The 18,330-nt window shown below is 41.4% G+C and overlaps 1 long non-coding RNA gene across 3 annotated transcripts; it reads right to left on the minus strand.

Annotated features, from left to right (window-relative positions):
* Nucleotides 1-8,227: 8,227 nt before the first annotated feature.
* Nucleotides 8,228-17,953, minus strand: LOC122200627. Of its 3 annotated transcripts, none has more exons than XR_006193878.1 (5): nucleotides 17,727-17,953; nucleotides 16,863-16,940; nucleotides 15,058-15,139; nucleotides 13,339-13,531; nucleotides 8,228-8,372 (listed from the first exon to the last, which is right to left on the minus strand). It is a non-coding gene; the product is annotated as an uncharacterized LOC122200627 (long non-coding RNA). The 3 variants fall into 3 exon arrangements; XR_006193877.1 differs by lacking the exon at nucleotides 8,228-8,372 and adding an exon at nucleotides 12,582-12,888; XR_006193876.1 differs by lacking the exon at nucleotides 8,228-8,372 and adding an exon at nucleotides 12,582-12,931.
* Nucleotides 17,954-18,330: the final 377 nt, after the last annotated feature.

The raw sequence follows: 18,330 nt of genomic DNA on the forward strand, positions 1-18,330 counted from the left end.
AGGGACGCTGTGTCAGCACCTGCCAGTACACACTAGAGCAGGTAAGGAAGTTTGAAGAATGCCAACACGTACCTCTGCCATAGCCAGGGAGTTGGTACCAAGGGAGAAGCTCTATCATTGACAAAAGTGACCAAAACATAAAAACTTAGGAGGAACCCAAAAAGAAATATATGGGAGCTGCATTAAGAAAATAATAAAAGTTGACTGAGAAATATAAGTGAAGGTTTTACACAAGGATAAATACATAATATTTCTTTCTTTTTTTAAGTTTGCTTATTTTGAGAGAGAGGCAGACAGAGCAAAAGTGGGGGAGGGGCAGAGAGAGAGGGTGACATAGAATCCGAAACAAGCTCCAGGCTCTGAGCTGTCATCACAGAGCCCAATGGGTGGCTCAAACTCACAAACCCCGAAATCATGACCTGAGCCGAAGTCAGACGCTTAACTGACTGAGCCACCCAGGTGCCCCAGTATATAATATTTCTCAGTGGAAAGACTAAATAGTGCAAAAGTACCAATTCTTTTCTGTTGAATATTGTGATTTATCATGGGAAATGAATATGTGGTCTTCCTCCAGTTCCTGGCACAGAACTCCTAAAACCCTTTGAATTTCCTACTGATAAGAGCAATAAAGGTATCTGTTCTTATTCATAAGAAGCCTCTTTCAGCCACTCCTGAGTTTATACTAGGGGTAACTGGAAAAGCCAGAAAGTTTGGGGGCTGGATGCCAGGTGATTAGATAGTTGGAACTTTCAGTCCCACCCCTCAGCCTCCAGGACAAGGAAAGTGACTCAGTCACCAACAGCCAATGATTTAATCAACCATGGCTATGTAATGAAACCTCCATAAAGACCCAAAAGGATGGGATGTGGAGAACTTTGGGGTTAGTGAACATGTGGTATTGGAAGGATGGTGCATCTTTAGAAGCTATGGAAGTTCTACCCCTTCTCCCACATACTTTCCTTATGCATCTCTTCTATCTGGCTGTTCCTGAACTGTATCCTTTTATAATAAAGCAGGAATCTAGCAAATAAACCATTTTCCTGAGTTCTGTGAGCCCATTTAGCAAACTAATGGAATCTGAGCAAGGAGTCATGGGAACTCTTTATAGATAGCCAGTCAGAAGCACAGGTGACAGTCTGGAATAGTGATTAGCATCTGAACTGGAAAAGGGGTCAGTCTTTTGGACTGAGCCCTCAAGCTATGGGATCTGACATGACCTCCAGGTACAAAGTGTCAGAATTGGCTTAAATTGTAGGCCATCCACCTGGTGTCACAGAATAGCCTTGTGTGGAGGAAAAAAGACCCACACACTGGATGACCAGAGTACAGAATTATTGAGAATGGAAGAGAAATGCACAGATTTGTTTTTCCAAAACAAATACATACCACTAATAAAATCCAAAAAAAAAAAAAAATTTTTTGATGAGATTGATGGATGTATTAGCCCTCTCCAGAGAGAATCAATAGTATAAATACACACACACACACTCATAAGAGGAGATTTATTACAGGAATTGACTCATGTGATTATGGAAGCCAAGAAGTCCCATGATTGGCCTCCTGCAAGCTGGAAAACCAAGAAAGTTGGAGGTATAATTTAGACTGAACTTGAAGGCCTGAGAACCAACAGAGCTGATGGTGTAAGTCCTAGTCCATGTCTGAAGGCCCAAGGACTAGAAGCACCAATATCCAAGGGCAGAACAAGATGGAAGTCCCAGTTTGCAAATGGAGCAAATTGCCTTCTCTCTACCTTTTTGTTCTACTTGGGCCCTCAGTGGATTGGATGATACTCAGACACAATGGTGAGGGTGAGCCTCTTTATCAGTCTGCCAATTCTACCAGTCTCTTCTAGAAACACCCTCACAGGCATACTCAGAAATCATGTTTTGCCAGTTCTCTGGGCATCCCTTAGCCCAGTCAAGTTGACACATAAAGCTAACCATTACGGGGGCGGGGTGGGGGGGTAGTTAATGGGAGAAAGGAATTTGATAAAGCTATACAAAAAATAGCTGTGAAAATTTGAAAGTGAGAATTCTGTCTCATCCAGCACCAAACTGTTAATGAAGTCACAAGAATCAGAATCCCAGGGTGGATTTAAGAAACAGCATACAGAAAATGGAACTGTTTAGACAACCCTAAAACTGAGGCCAGTCTAAATACATTTTTCAACAACTGGTTTCCTAAGAATGGACTATTCAAAAAAAAAATCATCAAGTTCTGTCCTCATATCTCATCATACACCAGAATTTCACTTATATCATCAAAAAGAAAATATAAGTGAGTATTTAACTGATAAAGAAGAGATTTTTGAATACTAAAAAAAATATACATAAAGTCAACAAGAATGGTAACTTTGGCTGTATGTAAATCTTAAAATTTTGGAGGTCAAAAGTCACTCATTTCTGTGCCATGCTGCCTAAAATTCCATTCTTTGTTTTAGAGTAAGGCATTGAGAACCCAGGAGTCTTCTGTCAAAATCTAACCCTCAAGAGTCAGAGATGAAATGCACAGAAGCATGTACCACGTGGCGGTATTGGTTAATGTATTGAAGCACTTCTATTCTCACTTGTAAATAGCAACTTCCTTGGGACCCATCCAGTGCCTTCTCTCCACCGCTTTGGCCACTGACCCTTCCACAAATTTCATACTGACCGCCCCAGGAGCTGGCAACTAGAGGAGCCTTGTCTGCCCTGAAAGGGCCATGAGGCTTTAGAACCTCCGCCTGTGTCCCTTCTGATCCGTGAAGGCCTATGTCAAATCATTTGTCACGTTTTTATAATATTCTCCCCTGCCAGGTGGCATGACAAATGGGTCATTGTTAAGGTTTGGTTGATGTAGTAACTGACATTTTGGACAGAAAATAGGGCTCTGGAAGCATAGGTGAAAAGTCAGGTATGCCTTGACGGATGCAGGGTAAAACAGCAGGTCTCAGCAAGAAGGATGCTAAGAGTGACTGAGGCATCCAGAGGGCAAGCAGGCAGTTCCTGATCTGTAGAGGAAGCTTGCACTAAAAAGAAAAAGAGGGGGGAAATTGAATACTGAGGATTCCTCATGCTACACCTTTCCAAATTCATAATTTTACCAAATAGCTCACCGGGTAACTGGGCCAACTTCGAGACCGCCTACTCTGGCATTTCGTTCTGGGTGAATTAAAGTTGTACCAAGCCAGGAGGTACAGTCCTCCTGCAGGACAGGAGTGAAACACAGGAGACACAAAGTGTGGAGTCTTTGTTGGTCACCACAGCCCCTCTGGTTTGTGTAGGAGAGGGGGTATGGCAGGTAGCAGATGCATGAGGACCAGGAATGCCAAATGTATGCCCTGCTTTGCACAGGCAGGCCTGCACCAGGAAAACCGTCCCACCCAAATAGGTAAAAGCACACCACCACTGAGAAACATGAAGAAGGAAATCCAATGCCATTTTGCCTTTATAAATATTGATGGCTGGGGTTTGGCATTCCTCTTTTGTTGGGGAAGGAGAAGAGCATTTCTTTGATACAGAACAATAGAGTTTGAAAATTTTAAGTCATTTTTTTTTCTTTTTTACTTTCTTTGATGTTAAAAGAAAAAGATCCTAATAATGGAATTTCGTACCAAGAGTCATTAGACCAAAGTATCTGCCTGAAGCAAAATTTTATGGCCAAGTTATGAACCTGCAAACAGAACCTTAACTATTGTGATAGGAGCTGACTGTAGTAATAAAGGTGAATTTGTTAAATAAAATATGTTTATAATTCACTGGGCTCAGAATCAGGTAGGTGGGAAGAAACCTCCTGTGAGTTGTAATGATTTTGCAAAATAGCCAAAAGAGCAGTTCACTCGCTAGGCAGGTAGAGGAGTACATGCCCTATGTCATTATTAAAGTGTGTGATTTCATTTATTCATGGGGTGCCAGGGATGCGTGGCCCTTTTGAGCTGCTAAAACACAGTGGACAAAAGCCAGAAAATGAAATGAAATCCTGGCCTTAAAGAGACTGCAGTTGAAATGTGTAAGCAAGTTCAGTTTGCCTGGTGACAAAAAGCACAGAAAGAGCATTAATGCAAGAAGGTTTTGCAGATCCTGATGGATTTTAGCACTGATTATGAAAGAGGGTTGGAAGGACAGGATATAGATTCATTTGGAAGTTATTGTGGGCGGCCAAAGCAAAGGGAAAGAAAACAAGGCACAGCCAAAATGTTAGAATCTCACTGGGGCATAAAGACTAGAACCAAACAAAAGAAGGAACAAGGCTTAATACTGCAGAGGATAGAATTCAGAAGTTCTTTTTCTACAGGAAAAAAAAATAGCTTGGCTAGTGTATAAAGGAAGAAAAGCCACTCTAGCTTTTCCCAAAGACAGATGACCTATGTAATCACCATCAGTAAGTAAGATGAGGATCAAACACAGGCTGAAAGGACACAGAGAAGAGAATCACAGCTTAGGAAAGGTTGTGCCTCCATACCAGCCCAGGTATTTCTGGTTGCTATAAGTGTAATAGCAAAGCAGCTTTAAAGAGAGAGGATTAGAGGCTGAATTGTGTCCCCAAATTCCTATATTGGAAGCTGTAATGCCCAGAACCTCAGAATGTGACTGTATTTGGAGATAGTACCTCTAAAGAAGTGAACAGGTTAAAATGAGGCCACTAGATGGGTCTTACTGCATTCTGAGTGGTGTCCTTATAAGAAGAGATTGGGATACACGGGGACTCCAGAGATGTGTGTACCCAGCACAAAGACGGTGCAAAGAAAGCAAGAAAGATGGCCATCAGCAAGTCAAGGAGAGAGGCCTCACCAGAAATCGTACCTCCTGACACCTTGACCTCAGACTTCCAGTCTCCAGAACTATGAGAAAAGAAATGTCTTTCAGCCACCTAGATGAGGGTGTGTGTTATGGCTGCCCTAGCCAACTAATACAGAGGGTGGGAGAGAGGGCAAGAGAAAAGGAATAAAAGAACATTTAAAATAGCAAGAAGAAGGAGAGGAAGCAGCAGCAGCAGCAGCATTCATTGAAAACCTGATTAATAGTACTCCTGAAAATGACATAGAAATACATCTCTCTGACCTTAGAAATACATACTCAGTTTGCAAAAAAGAGAACATAAGGCCAGCAAGAACAAAATTACTATGTGATGTCAGTCAGTTGTTTCTTCCCCTAATGTTGGACTTCAGGTCTCCTGGCCTTGACCTTGGGCCCACTCTCTCCACTGTACCCCTCAGGGCCTTGATGGGAGCAGGCTTGCAAGGCCACCACCTCCACACTGGGACTCCTCCACCCATGCTCCTGCTATGACTAGGATAGTCTTCCCCAACCCCAAATGTCTTGTAATTCTCTCACTTGCAGCCTCAGCAGCAATCCTTTGTCCTCAGGTTCAAGTACAAACTTGTCCCTAAAGGTCATTATTTCTGGTCCTCAAGCAGAGCTGTGCTCTCTCTTGAATCTAGACCTCCTTCTTGTGCCACCCTTCTGTCCAGAGCTTTCCCCACCTGCCCTCAGTCCCTGCTCTTTGGATAGCAAGCTCTTCTACATTTTTCAAGTCTTTGGGTCTTTTTTAGAGATCACTTCTTCCAAAGCCCGGATTCTGGATTAGCTGGGTTTTTTTTTTCTAAATTCTCCCCATAATTCCCATTTTAGTGCTCATCGTATTATATTGTAATTGAGACTCCAATGGGCCATGAACTGGATAGGAGCAAACACCAGGATTGTCTCATGCCTAATAAATAAAAGGTGAGGGAGTTATGTTATGTTTCAGAGATGTTTCACTTGCTATTATGTATGTTTTAGGGAGGTATCATTTTCACTGCTTTGGATTTCAGCAGACATTTGTTAATCTGACTAGCCCATTGTTCCAGGTAGATGCTTAATAAATACTAGCTGAATAAATGAAAAACCAGGTTATCACAATATGCGCTATCAGAAAGCAGGAGGGAGGTTGCATTATTATAGCTGCCTGTGCTTTATCAGTGATTTTTTCATCTGACCCATTTTACTCTTCTTCACCCAAAGACATTGTATGACCACAGAACACAGGATGGAAGTGTTCCTGGAGGTCTTATAGGAAATGGGACTGCTGAGAAGAGGATTAAAAGCCTTGAGGAAGAAGTAGAAGAATTTTGGGAGGCTTCTGGAATGGGTATTTCTAGGACCAGTCCAGTTCTGGCCCTGCCAGAGCAGGTGGACAATATCCCCAGGGAGCTCAGGGAAACGGGGCAGAGGTAGGCTTTTTGTCTAACTGTCTTCAAATCTAGCCAAAGCCCTGCACACTGAGAGGTTAGATGATTTCCCCAAGGTCATGAGGCCAGCCAGGTGGACGGGTAGGGGCTAGTTTTGGAACCCAGGAAGTGCAGCTCCACTTGATGGTAAGATGAATTTCCTGAATTCTTCCACTGATGAGAAATGGTGGTTGAGGGTCCTAGACCCAGACTTCCTCCCTGGAGGGGTTGAGTTGTTGGTCTGCTTCTTGCACATTTGACACGTTGGAGAGACCCAGCAGGCCCCTTCAGAAGGAAGGATTTTTGTCTCTGCACGTCCAGATTCTTACCAGTGGAATGTCACCAGTCAGAAGAGGCAGGTGGCAAATTTAAGTAATTAGTGAAAATCAGGACTCACAGTCTTGAGAATAATTAATGTTGTCTTCTAATCTCTTTCCTCTGGGGGAAATTTTGCATATTGCTTAAAAGAAATGTCATCTACGCCTCACTGTTTCCAGAACCTTGCTGTGAATAACAGCACTTCCAGAGCCTTGCAGAAGCATCGTTTAAAGGGTCTTTACCTCAATTACCAGCCAAGCCCATACATTTCCCTGCAGATCTGATACCACATAGGCCCCTGAAATGGTAGAACTTGCAGGAATGATCAGATATGTGGTTACAAGGTGTCAGGGAGCCTCCTGTCCTCCATTGCCAGATGGCACCTAAAGAGCAGTGATTGGGACCCCACAGAAAAATACAGCCCAGATGTTTTGAAGAGTTACAGAGAAGCTTCACAGGAATGATACTGCATGGTATGCGGGAAGGATGAGAAGAATATTCACAGGCAAAGAGGGGCAGAGATTGCAGACAGAGAAACAAGAAGAACAAAGGGAAAAGAGGTGAAAATGCAGGAAATAAACAAGGAAGAGACCATTGTGTTGGGTTTTCTAAAATGAGAGAGGACAAAAATTCTGCAAAGGGAGACTACAGGTATTTTGTGGTGAACCTTTGAGTTCAGCCAAAGAAACGGGTTTGATCTGGAAGATAGTAGAGCATCATTGAAAAAGTTTTTGAGGAAAGACATGCCATGAGTATCTTAGAACTGGAAGGTATCTCTCTCAAGGGAACAGAGAAGAGAGAGGACTTAGCCAAGGGAAACCCAGAATTAGGAGCCAGGTCTCTTGACGCACAGTCCAGGGCTCTGTACACTGATTACCCCCTCTTGCCAGTCCATTAATGATGTCTGATTGCATGGCACCTAAGTGGTATTGGCTATAGTTCCTTTCTGTTTGTTGTTTTTTCTTTATCAGACTCCCATCCCCACTTCATAAATGGGGTGTGCTCACATGGGTAAGAAGCAACTAGAAAGCTATCGTGTCTTGGTGGCTTAGCATGTCCCAGGCCCAGAGTTAAATGCCTTCTACACATTTTCTCATTTGATCTTCACCATATCCTTATTATCCACCTAATAATTGCTCAGAGACTCTGCCAAAGATCTCACAATCAAAAAGAGAGGAGGTCAACAAGATATGGAAGTATCCTAAGTGTTTGTTGATGGATGAACAGACACAGAAAATAGATAAAAACGTACATGCAATGGAATATCACTCAGCCTTTAAAACGGCCACTTGCAACAACATAGATGGAACTGGAGCGTCTTACGCTAAGGGAAGTAAGTCGGACACAGACAAATACTGTGTGATCTCACATGTGGAATCTGAAAAAGTCCAACTCATAGAGGTAGAGGGTAGAATGGTAGTTGCCAGGCTGGGAGATGGAAAGATGCTGGTCAAAAAGTAGAAAGTTTCAGTTATGCCGTATGAATAGGTCCTGGACACCTAGTGCACAGCATGGTGACTATGGTAAGTAATAACTGTATTGTTAACGTGAAATTTGCTAGGAGAGTAGATCTCATGTGATTTCACCACAAAAAAAAAGGTAACTGTGTGATGATGGATGATTAGCTTGATTGTAGCAATCATTTTACAATCTTTATGCATAGAACATGTTGTATCCCTTAAGTACTATATAAACAATTTTTATTTGTTGATTATACCTCAGTAAAGCTGGGAAAGATAGTAGATATTCATGAGGGGGAAAAAGGAAGTGAGACTAGGATTCCACCATTGATGTCCTTTCTCCAAAAACCAAGGTCCTTCCACTATGCCTTTAGCAGAGGGTGATGCCCAGGGTCCTTTGAAGATCCCTGAAATCAAAATATGTGGACATGATTCCACTTTTCCCATGACTGAATGCCAGTTGTCCCCATCCTGATGTTGTTCTGACCACTGTAGCCATGACAGGGAATTGATCCACGCCTGCCTGGCTCACTTCCTTATGATGTCTCTGCAAGCATGTCTCTGCAAGCAGATGTCTCTGCAAGTGGTAGGTGATGCTTATTCTGATGAGCACAAGCAGCAAGCTCTTGTGCTATGGCCAGATACCATTCAGCTCCCCTACTTATGGGCAGAGAGAAATCATATGTGTATTGTAAGCTGATAGAAACCAGCCCCCCCACATTCTGGGCCAAATAAGACTTGAGAGGGGTGGGCAGAAGAGAGAGAGAATGAGATCCCTTTCCACCATTCGACTCAAGGTCATATATCCTAACATGAGACTGAGAAAGGAGGTAGAAAATTGCCATTCTTGGGCCATCTCAGTCCTGGGGTGCTTTTTATAGTGACAGCATATCACCACATGGAGTTAATTCTAGCATTTAAGAGTATATTTTTTTCATAAAATATAACCCTTCAATTCAAACCAACTTCAACCCGTGCTGAACAGAAGAAAGCAGTGGGCTGTTCAGTGCTGGAAGAAAAAGAGGTATGTTTTATACATCACCAACACAGTCCCTTCCTGAAGAGTTTTCAAGGGTAATTTGCACTACAGGACACATTTTCTTTGCATTCTGCCTTTAAAACCTAACCTCCAGTAAGATGTAAGTCCACTCTACGTTCAAACCATTATGGAGAACTCCCTTCTGCTTCTTTGATCTCTCCATATAATCTCTCACTTTTTGCTCTTCAAGTCCAAAGCCACAAGCTGTGTGTGGTGGTAAGAAACTCAGGGTTGATGAAAGAACTGGCTGGGGCTCAGAACACATGGCTTTTTTTTTTTTTTTAATGAAAAACCATCTAGTACCATTCTTCATTCATTCTACCAGCATTTTTTGAGCACCTACTTACGAGCCAGATTCTTTACTAGAAACAGGGTACAAGAGTTGTGACCTAATTAGTGACCTGGTAAGTTTTATTATAGAAGAAAGCACAGAGTACATGGTTTTTTCTGTATTATATAAGGCATGCCATGGGCTACATTAGCATTTTGTTCTCATCCTGCCATTAAATTCACTTTAATCCTTGGTACATTAAAGTATTAGTAATATTACTCCAATGTTATTTCAGAAGCAAAAGGAACAAACTCTTGTACTCTTTACATGCTCATTTGTTATGGGCTGACTGTTTGTGGTCCCCTCCAAATTTATACATTGAAGTCCTAATCTCCAGTCCTGTCCCTCCTGTTTTGCCATCATTTTTTTAACCTCCCCCCCCACACACACACAAAGAAATCTGAGATATAGTACTCTCCAAGTCAAAAAGCATTGACAGCTTGTCTGTTTACTAAAATCCTTGTATGAATTCCTCTGTCCAGCCCTCTGTAACATACTCGCAACCTCCTTTGCTTGCCTTCTTGCTGATGGCTCCCCTGGCTTTATAGTGGAGACGTGGGGCTCTCCAAGCATCCCCATGCTCCTATTTCCTGCCTCCATGCCGATCTCTCTGTGTCCTCCCTCTGGAATGTCCTCCTGCCTATATTTACCATCAAGGCTCATCTCAATAGCCATGAACCTGTCTCTGATCTCACCAACCATATGTGACTTTTCCATCCTTTGAATGTCATTTGAGCATCCCTTTTGGAATTTCTGACTTCACCTTCCATTGAGTTATGTTTGTAGTGTCTTAGACCTTCTCCTAGACTGTGGGTTCTTTAAAAACTGAGGGTGCTGCTTGGTCAATATGCTGCTCTGCCATTAGTAGGCAATTAAAGAGTCCCAGAATGAGGCTATGCATTTCTAAATCATTTGAAAGCAATCTCCAACCATACCTTTCCTTCTTGACTCTTTGAAGCATTGGTCATTCTCTGTATACATAATACAGGTATCTAATTGTGTGCTAGAAAATCTAAATTGGGATAGCCAAAGTTAAAACTCAGAATATTCCATGTAAATAGCCAGTATTCTATTCTCGTATTCTATTAGAACGCTGAAAAATCTGAGGACCCTGGATCTCCCCTCACAGTGACCATTGGAAAGAGCAGATTTGCAGCTGCCCTCTTTGCAGGTCACATGCCTGCTCCAGTCCTCCACAGTTACCTGTGTCACCCACCAGGTTCCCTGGTTGTTTGAATTTGCAAGCCCCTGTTCTAAATCATGTGTGGCTTTTGCCATTTCCAAAGAACCTAGCTTTGGATGTTGGGCAGAACAAAAATCCTACACTTAAAGCCTTGCAAGTCATTTTTTAAAAAATGCACTCCTCTGAATACTAACACTGAGAATCTTGAATGATTTCTTGATGTACTTCTTCTTTCTGAAAAGGTGTCTCCAAGTACCTTTAGAAATTGTAAATCGACAGCACGAAAGTCAGCAGCACAAAGGCAGCATGAAAGTCACTTCAATGAATATAAAAATAAAACAAAATTGTAACATGTGAAAATGTCAAACCCTCATTAAAATACTGGAAATGTCATTTAATAAAAGAAGCTTGGAGATTCACATTGTTAAACTGAGATATTGAGGAACCTTATGCACATATTTTTAACACATAATCAAGAGAAAGAACTGAACTGGGAACTGTAAGGAAAATAATTTTGCCATATGCACCTCAAAATGTAGTAAATAAACAATGAGCAGAGATATGTTTTTACTCTCTGAATACAACATCAGGTCCCCAGAGCTGTGTGACAAGTCAACAGTGTGTATTGCATTGAGAAAAAGAACTCACTTTATTAAACATCGACAACAAAATCCTCTACAACTGTCTTCTCTAATAGAAATCAGCTTCACTGCTAATTCGAAATTTGGAGGAATAGCCTTTTATTAAACTACTTACAAATAGCTTTTTAGACGTCAGAATATATAATCATAAATCAAGCCAAGATTATTGCATTAGCCTCAAATAGACTCAGTCAGAGAACCGCAGTGGAGGTTTTTTAATGCCCTTCCTTCCAATTTTACCCATAATACCTTGCAATGCAACTTAATTTTGATATTGAGTCTTTCATAAAAGTTCTATCTTTACTAACTCAGATAACACTGTTAGAAAATTTAAATGAAAAACGAAACATGGCAAGGAGAAAAAATTAACAGAGATAGTCAAGGGACTCCAGTTACAGCTTTCAGTGAAAATAGAAAATATATGGAAAGTCAATGATGCAGTGAGACAGAAAAGCAGGCTCCTATGTTTAAGCTGCATAGTAAGTGAATTTTCACCAGCTGTGGCCTACTGGCTTGAATAAACAGAACAGAGATCATGGAAGAAGTCTGCCATAGCATGAGGGAGTAGCATGAAAGCATTCAAAACAAAATGGGCATTATAATTGGACTTTGCAATGATCTTTGAGTGCATTTCCAACCAGAGAGTATATCTTAATGGCCGAGAGCATAGCTTTGGAGTTGGATTTCCTGGTGAGAGAGGGCAAGTTACTCTCTGTCCCTCTGTTTCCTTATCTATAAATTGGAAATAACAATGCCCTGCCATGGAGCTATCATGTGGTTAAAGGAGTTAATGCATGCATCATACTTAGGATAGCTCTTGTTACCCTGGCATCCTTCATATTGGCATCAAGGTAGATTGATACATTGAAAAGTCTAAATAGGTATTAAGCTTCAGAACAAGTGCGCTCAATCTGTTGACTTATTCCCTTTGAAAAGGAACGTACAATGAAACAAGTCATAAAATAAAAATCCAACAGTTTGGAGCAAGAAAATAAAAAAAACATCTTTAAAATAACAAAAAAGAGGGGTGCCTGGGTGGCTCAGTTGGTTAAGCGTCTGACTTTGGCTCAGGTCATGATCTCATGGTTCGTGGTTTGGAGCCCCGCATCAGGCTCTGTGCTAACAGCTTGGAGCCTGGAGCCTGCTTTGGATTCTGTATCTCTCTCTCTCTCTCTCTCTCTCTCTGCCTCTTCCCTGATCACACTCCATCTCTGTTTCTCTTTCAAAAATAAACAAACATTAAAAAAAAAAAAAAAACAACCAAAGGAACCACTTAAAGCCAAAAGCAAATGGATCTAGAACTACTGGACCAGAAGAAAATCAAAACATCAAGGGGTTTTCCAAACTAGAAATAGAATGGCTTTTTAGGTAGGTTCAGTCCCTGGGAGAGAGGCAAATAACTACGCACACTAAGTCAAATGATTAATTTGTTATCAGAGACAAACTGTGAGTCTAGTTTTATTGTTCGTCTTTTCCACATTTGGATGTGTTGTGCTCCGCTTCCATGATCTGGCTTTCCCGTTCAGCCCTTGCCATAGACATGTTTATTTGGAGATGTATTTGCCCTTTGCTCACAGTGGATTTGGTGGCAGTGGATCATAGGTGGTGCCGCAGAGTATCTGTGTTCCAAGGAAATGGTTCTGACTCGAGGCCAAAGCAGTTCTCAGAAACCATTTAAAGACCTTATGTGGAGATGAGGCCAGACTCATCAAGCAGACATCAGTGGACTCTGATAACAAGAAACAAAGGAACTAGACAAGTCTCACACCTACCTGGAGAGCAAAGATCAGGACCTGCTGTGAGTACAAGTAACAGGAACAGACAAGAACCAAAAAGGAAACAAAACAAGTATCCAAAGCTCCAGACAATCTATCAAGAACCATGCTATCCAGAACAGAACCGGTACATATGAGGAGGTCCCTAGATAAATGCAGCGATTAATGACTGAGTAAATAAATGAAAGAAGGGATCATGGGAAAGCAAGCAACAGGACAGATAGAGGTGTGGGTGGGGAAGGTGGTCCTTGATAACACATGAAAGTGGCAAGGAGCCTCCTTTAAGATTGGAGGGGTGATCAAGTGTGGCTAGCCAGGGAAATGCCAGTGTGAGTACACAAGGCATTGTGCTTGCTTCAGTAAGGAGTAAGAGGGAAAAAACCAAATTGTCATTTATAACCTACCTCTCCTAAACCTAAACAGCTTCTTCCCTTTGCCAAGTGCCCTTTTCTTCACAGGTCTCTAAGCAGCCCTTTGCAACGCCAGCTCCCCAGGTTCCAGCTAGGTCTCATGGGAACGGCACGACGCTGCTCCACTGTTGGTTATTCTCCAGGGCAAAATTCTCTGGGGTCTACCTTATTCCATTCCATTCTTGGCCTTGTTTAGGACAAAGGAGGGAGAGAAGGAAAAGGAGGAAAAAGGATAGTAATTTTTTTTTTTTACAGATTAAGTTGAGCTTTATTGAGAGGAAGAAACCAAGACTGTGTATAAATGAAAGAATGTTGTTCCTTCATATCTCAGTCTTTGTCAATATTCCTTATCCAGGATTTCCTAAGAATGGGGCCAGGGGATCGATGGTGTTGCAAGATTTCTCCTTAGGAGTGAGACCCTCGTTTCCCCAGCTGCTTCAGCCGCTGACAACTTTTGATAGAAATTGCCTTTGGCCACAGGGCCATGCCTCCTCCCAGAGAGGAGCCCACAGCCAGTGACTGGATGATACAGAGATACAAAGATCATCTCAGTCTCTGAGTGCCACGTAGGATCAGCAGAGCTGCAGGGTGCAGTGCAAATCCGCTACCGCTCCTGACTTGCTCACGTCCCTGCAAGAAGCACACAATTGTCTGCCTCCGAACCTGTTTCCAGAGAGCCCAATCTAAGACATGGCATACCATGTTTAGAGACACGGTCATAGAAATTCCAGTAGGAGAGAAAATAGACCTGCCGTCTATGCTACTTCGACCAGCCATTGACCAGATAGTCATGATGTCTGGGATGGTTAGCCTAAAGGAAGCCTAAGCAGCAGAATTACGCTTGGAAAAAAATAGAGCTCCCTTCCCCATGAGAAAGATAACAAAAGAAAGGAAGCTATCACAACAAGGACACAACTGCTACCTAGCAATAGTTTATGATTTCTCACATTGCTATGTAATTGGGATGTTCTCTCATTAAATATACAATAACATATAATCCCTTACTGAATCCAAACAATTTCAGTAATGTTATAACCCTCAAAAACTCAGCATGAGTAGTTTATGTAAAGCAGCAGATAGATGGACTTAACGACTGGCTTGGGATTTGGTAAAACTGCGTGGTGGTATTTGGATGATTGTGTCCAGGAATAATTGTTTCATTCATATTGAATACCAGGAAGGCCTTAGGAATTAAATAATTTATACTGAATTAAGTTAAATAATCTAGCCAACAAACCTAATGAATCATGAACTGCGTTCTGATTGGTGGAGAAGAGACATTAGCCCCCAGAGAGTAGCTGTTTTCTCTACATAACCATCCAGGCATGCTACAGATAAATTTGCAAGTTGGCCAATATAGTTGCAAAAGATGAACCGACTGTACGAGATAGATACTGAATTCCCCAGAGTCTGAGCTGACCAGTGCTGACTTGGTGGTGAATACTAAAAAATTATTACAGAAACAATTTAAAGTTATGAACTCAATTTTATCAAATTTATGAAATCAATTCAAGTTATGCAACTGGAGAAATTAATCGTGCTGTTCATTGTAAGACTGTTAATTACTCTTAGGGAGAAGTGTGCCTTTAAAGAGATATACTTAAAGCAGAAATGTTAGATTGGCTTCTGTCAAAATATTGAGCATCCATAATGGTGAAAGGAATAGTCCAGGATGACAGTGGGACAATTTCTTTGAAATATATATAAAATTACCTTTTATTTGCTGTAGCCATTTCGAATAGTCAACACTGAATATTATTTATCTCTGAAGATCTTGAAGAATATCACATAAAAGCTAAAGAATGAATGAAGAAGATAACTAGATGTTTGACATGTTTTCAATAAACACAGGTAATTTAAGAATTTACATGAGCTCTGCATGATGCCGAGGTGGGAATGTCATTATGTTATAAGCTGGACGTTACAGAGTGTGTCCCCCTGAAGCTTTCGATTTCTCCAGGGAGGCTGTTTTCTTTTAGGAAAATAGCCACAGTATCAAAAGTCTTGCTGGGTCTGTAGCTAAGAGGCCCAGGAGGATGCTTTCCTTGGCAGCCGTCACCAGGACCCATAGAGAAGAGCTGTCTTTTCTGTTGCATTCTTTTTTTTTTTCCCCCAAGAGAGTTGAAATCATGATTAAAAACACCAAACATAAGATTTGCTAATTACCAAGTGTATTAAAGGAATACATAACTTGAACAAAATTTTAAGACCTCAGAAGACCTACCTGTCTTTCTCTTTAAGTGACTAGAAGTCACTACATTTTCTAATGCAGGGTAGAACATAACTTTGCAAGTTTTTTAGCTGTATAATTTTTTCCCAAGCATTCTCACAGACTATATATACTTTAGGTTTATAGGTCATCTCTTTTTACCTGTTGGTTGTTTTTCTTTCCTTTCTTTAATAGAAGGCTTTATTTACCTCCCTGCCACATATCCATAGGAAGGGTCTAATCACCTTTCTGGAAGTCTGGCCCAAAGGCCCTGCTGTTTCACCTTTAAGAGTGTCTACATCCAGGGGCGCTTGGGTGGCTCACTTGGTTAAGCATCCAATTTGAGCTCAGGTCATGATCTTACGGTTTGTGGGTTCGAGCCCCACATCAGGCTCTGTGCTGACAGCTCAGAACCTGAAGCCTGCTTTGGATTCTGTGTCTCCCTCTGTCTCTGCCCCTCCCCTGCTCATGCCCTGTCTCTCTCTGTCTCTCAAAAATAAATGTAAAAAAAAATTTTTTTTTAAAAGAATGTCTACATCTGGGTTTTCAGCACACATTCTTCTCATCTCATAGAGTAGATGCGCTGATCACAAGTTGGGTGTGACAGATAGATTTCCACAGGGGAATAAAACTGGGGATGTTTCTGAAAATCACACTTAAGAAATCAGAAAATGGGGGCACCTAGGTGGCTCATTGGGTTAAGCGTCCAATTCTTGGCTTTGGGTCAGGTCATGATCTCACGTTCGTGAGTTCCAGGCCCACGGCAGACTCCATACATGAGTGCAGAGCCTGCTTGGGGTTCTTTCTCTCTGTCCCTCCCCTACTCATGATCTCTTTCTCTCCCATAATAAATAAACTTAAAAAGATCAGAAAAACATTTAAGATTATTTACTTAGAAATGCATTTTAATAAGTATTAGTAACATCACACACTAAGATATCTCACAGTGCAGAACCAGAAACTGTTGTAACAATGTTAGGAGGGCAGAGAGAGAGAGAGAGAAACTTCTTCTGACAGGAATGCAACAAGAAAAAAATGTTTAGTAATAGTTGCTTTGAACAGCTTTCTCCCTGGTTTTTCATCCACACGTGCTGGCATCTTTTTAGACAATGTTAGAAGGGGTGATGACCTTGGCATTTGATACTAGTAATGGTAGTGCCATGATTACTGCAATCAAAAAGCAATGTCTACGTTCATTTGGACCCCCCACCACTCACTGGTTATGTGACTTTGGGCAAGTTTTCTCAAGGCATTTCATTCACCTGTCTTCATGACACGCAACGCGATGTGACTTGACTTATTTACTTACTGCTTTGCTTTGTTATCTCTCTCGACTCAAATATTTCCTTGATGGCAGAAATTGTGTCCTTTCTGTCTCTCTAAACACCTAGAATGCACATAGGAGTCACGAAAATATTTCATGAAGGAATGAAGAAGTTAATAAATTTCCTTAAGTCCTAGCGTCTTCATCTGTGAAAGGAAAGTAATACTACCTGCCATCTTAGAAGGATAAGTTAGCTGCATAAATGAGATAATATACAGAGCAAAGCACAGTACCTGAATATTATTAAGCAAATGTACAACAGTTTCTTTCCTATCTTCCTCCCCATTGCAAACCAGGTTAGCCTCGGGGTACGTTTACAGTGGTGATCCTCAACCATAATATGTCCTTCTTATAATAAATATTTTATAAAGTCCTTTGTACTATCCTAAAGTGTAAGTCACAGATACATAACCTATTTGTCTACATAATTTCAAAAAATCTTGTTACATAAAGACGAAATTTTAAAGTGATGTGTGAAAAAGAAAACTCATGCGTTTTAACATTTAAATGTTCAGATTTGACTATACTAAAAGACCAAAAAGTCAAAAATTTCCAATATTCTCCCTGGAGTGAGTACCATGCCCAAGGATAACTGCTGGTTTGTCCTTTGCTGATGAGAAGTCATTAAAATAAAAGCTAAACAAGGTGGAAGAAAGGACATGAGAACCAGAAAATTACATCAGAAAAAAATAAGATGCCCTGGGAAGGTGTCCCCCTTTACAGCTGGGCAAGTTCTTATGAAGCCCAGGGACGAGCAGAAGAGCCCCTGAGTTTTCACATGCTGCCTGGGAAGTCTACAAAATTATCTTCTGTCAAACCTAATACTGCAAAATGCACTTGTGTACTCACCAATGCACAAAATGTTGGAGACACAAAGAAACCTACAGATCATTGGCTTCAACCTCTTTGTTTTATGAGTGAGGAGACGGAGTCCAGTGAGCATTAGTGAGAAGCCTTTTTGCCTGTTCACCAGATCACATCTTAGTATAATGAATGATGAATCCACTTGAATTAGGGATACTCTATGTCTTGCGTCAAGCTGCTATAACAGAATGACACAGATCGCGTGGCTTATAAACAACATCTGGAGGCTTGAAGTCTGAGATTATGATGTCAGCATGACCAGGTTCTATGGAGGGCCCTGTTGTAATTGCATCCTCCAACGGTGGAAGGGGTGTCTTTTGTAGAGGCGCTAATCCCTTTCATGAGGGCTCCTACCTTGTGACCTATGACCAGTGGTTAGCAGCTGGAACCTGAAGAATATTGAAAATTTGATCACCTCTTTGTTCATGTCATGCAACAAACTGGAAAGTTCGCTGACCACACTCTTCTGTTTGTCCTCGTGGAAGATGCTAAAGAAAACTACTTTGTCTTTGGTCTTGAGTAAACTGGGTGTTTTTCCTGTGATTTGTGGCAGGTGGATCTCGTTTTTCCAAGCCTGGTGTCAATTTTT

The sequence above is a fragment of the Panthera leo genome, chromosome A1 (assembly GCF_018350215.1).
Source record: "Panthera leo isolate Ple1 chromosome A1, P.leo_Ple1_pat1.1, whole genome shotgun sequence".
In the NCBI taxonomy this organism is placed as follows: domain Eukaryota; kingdom Metazoa; phylum Chordata; class Mammalia; order Carnivora; family Felidae; genus Panthera; species Panthera leo.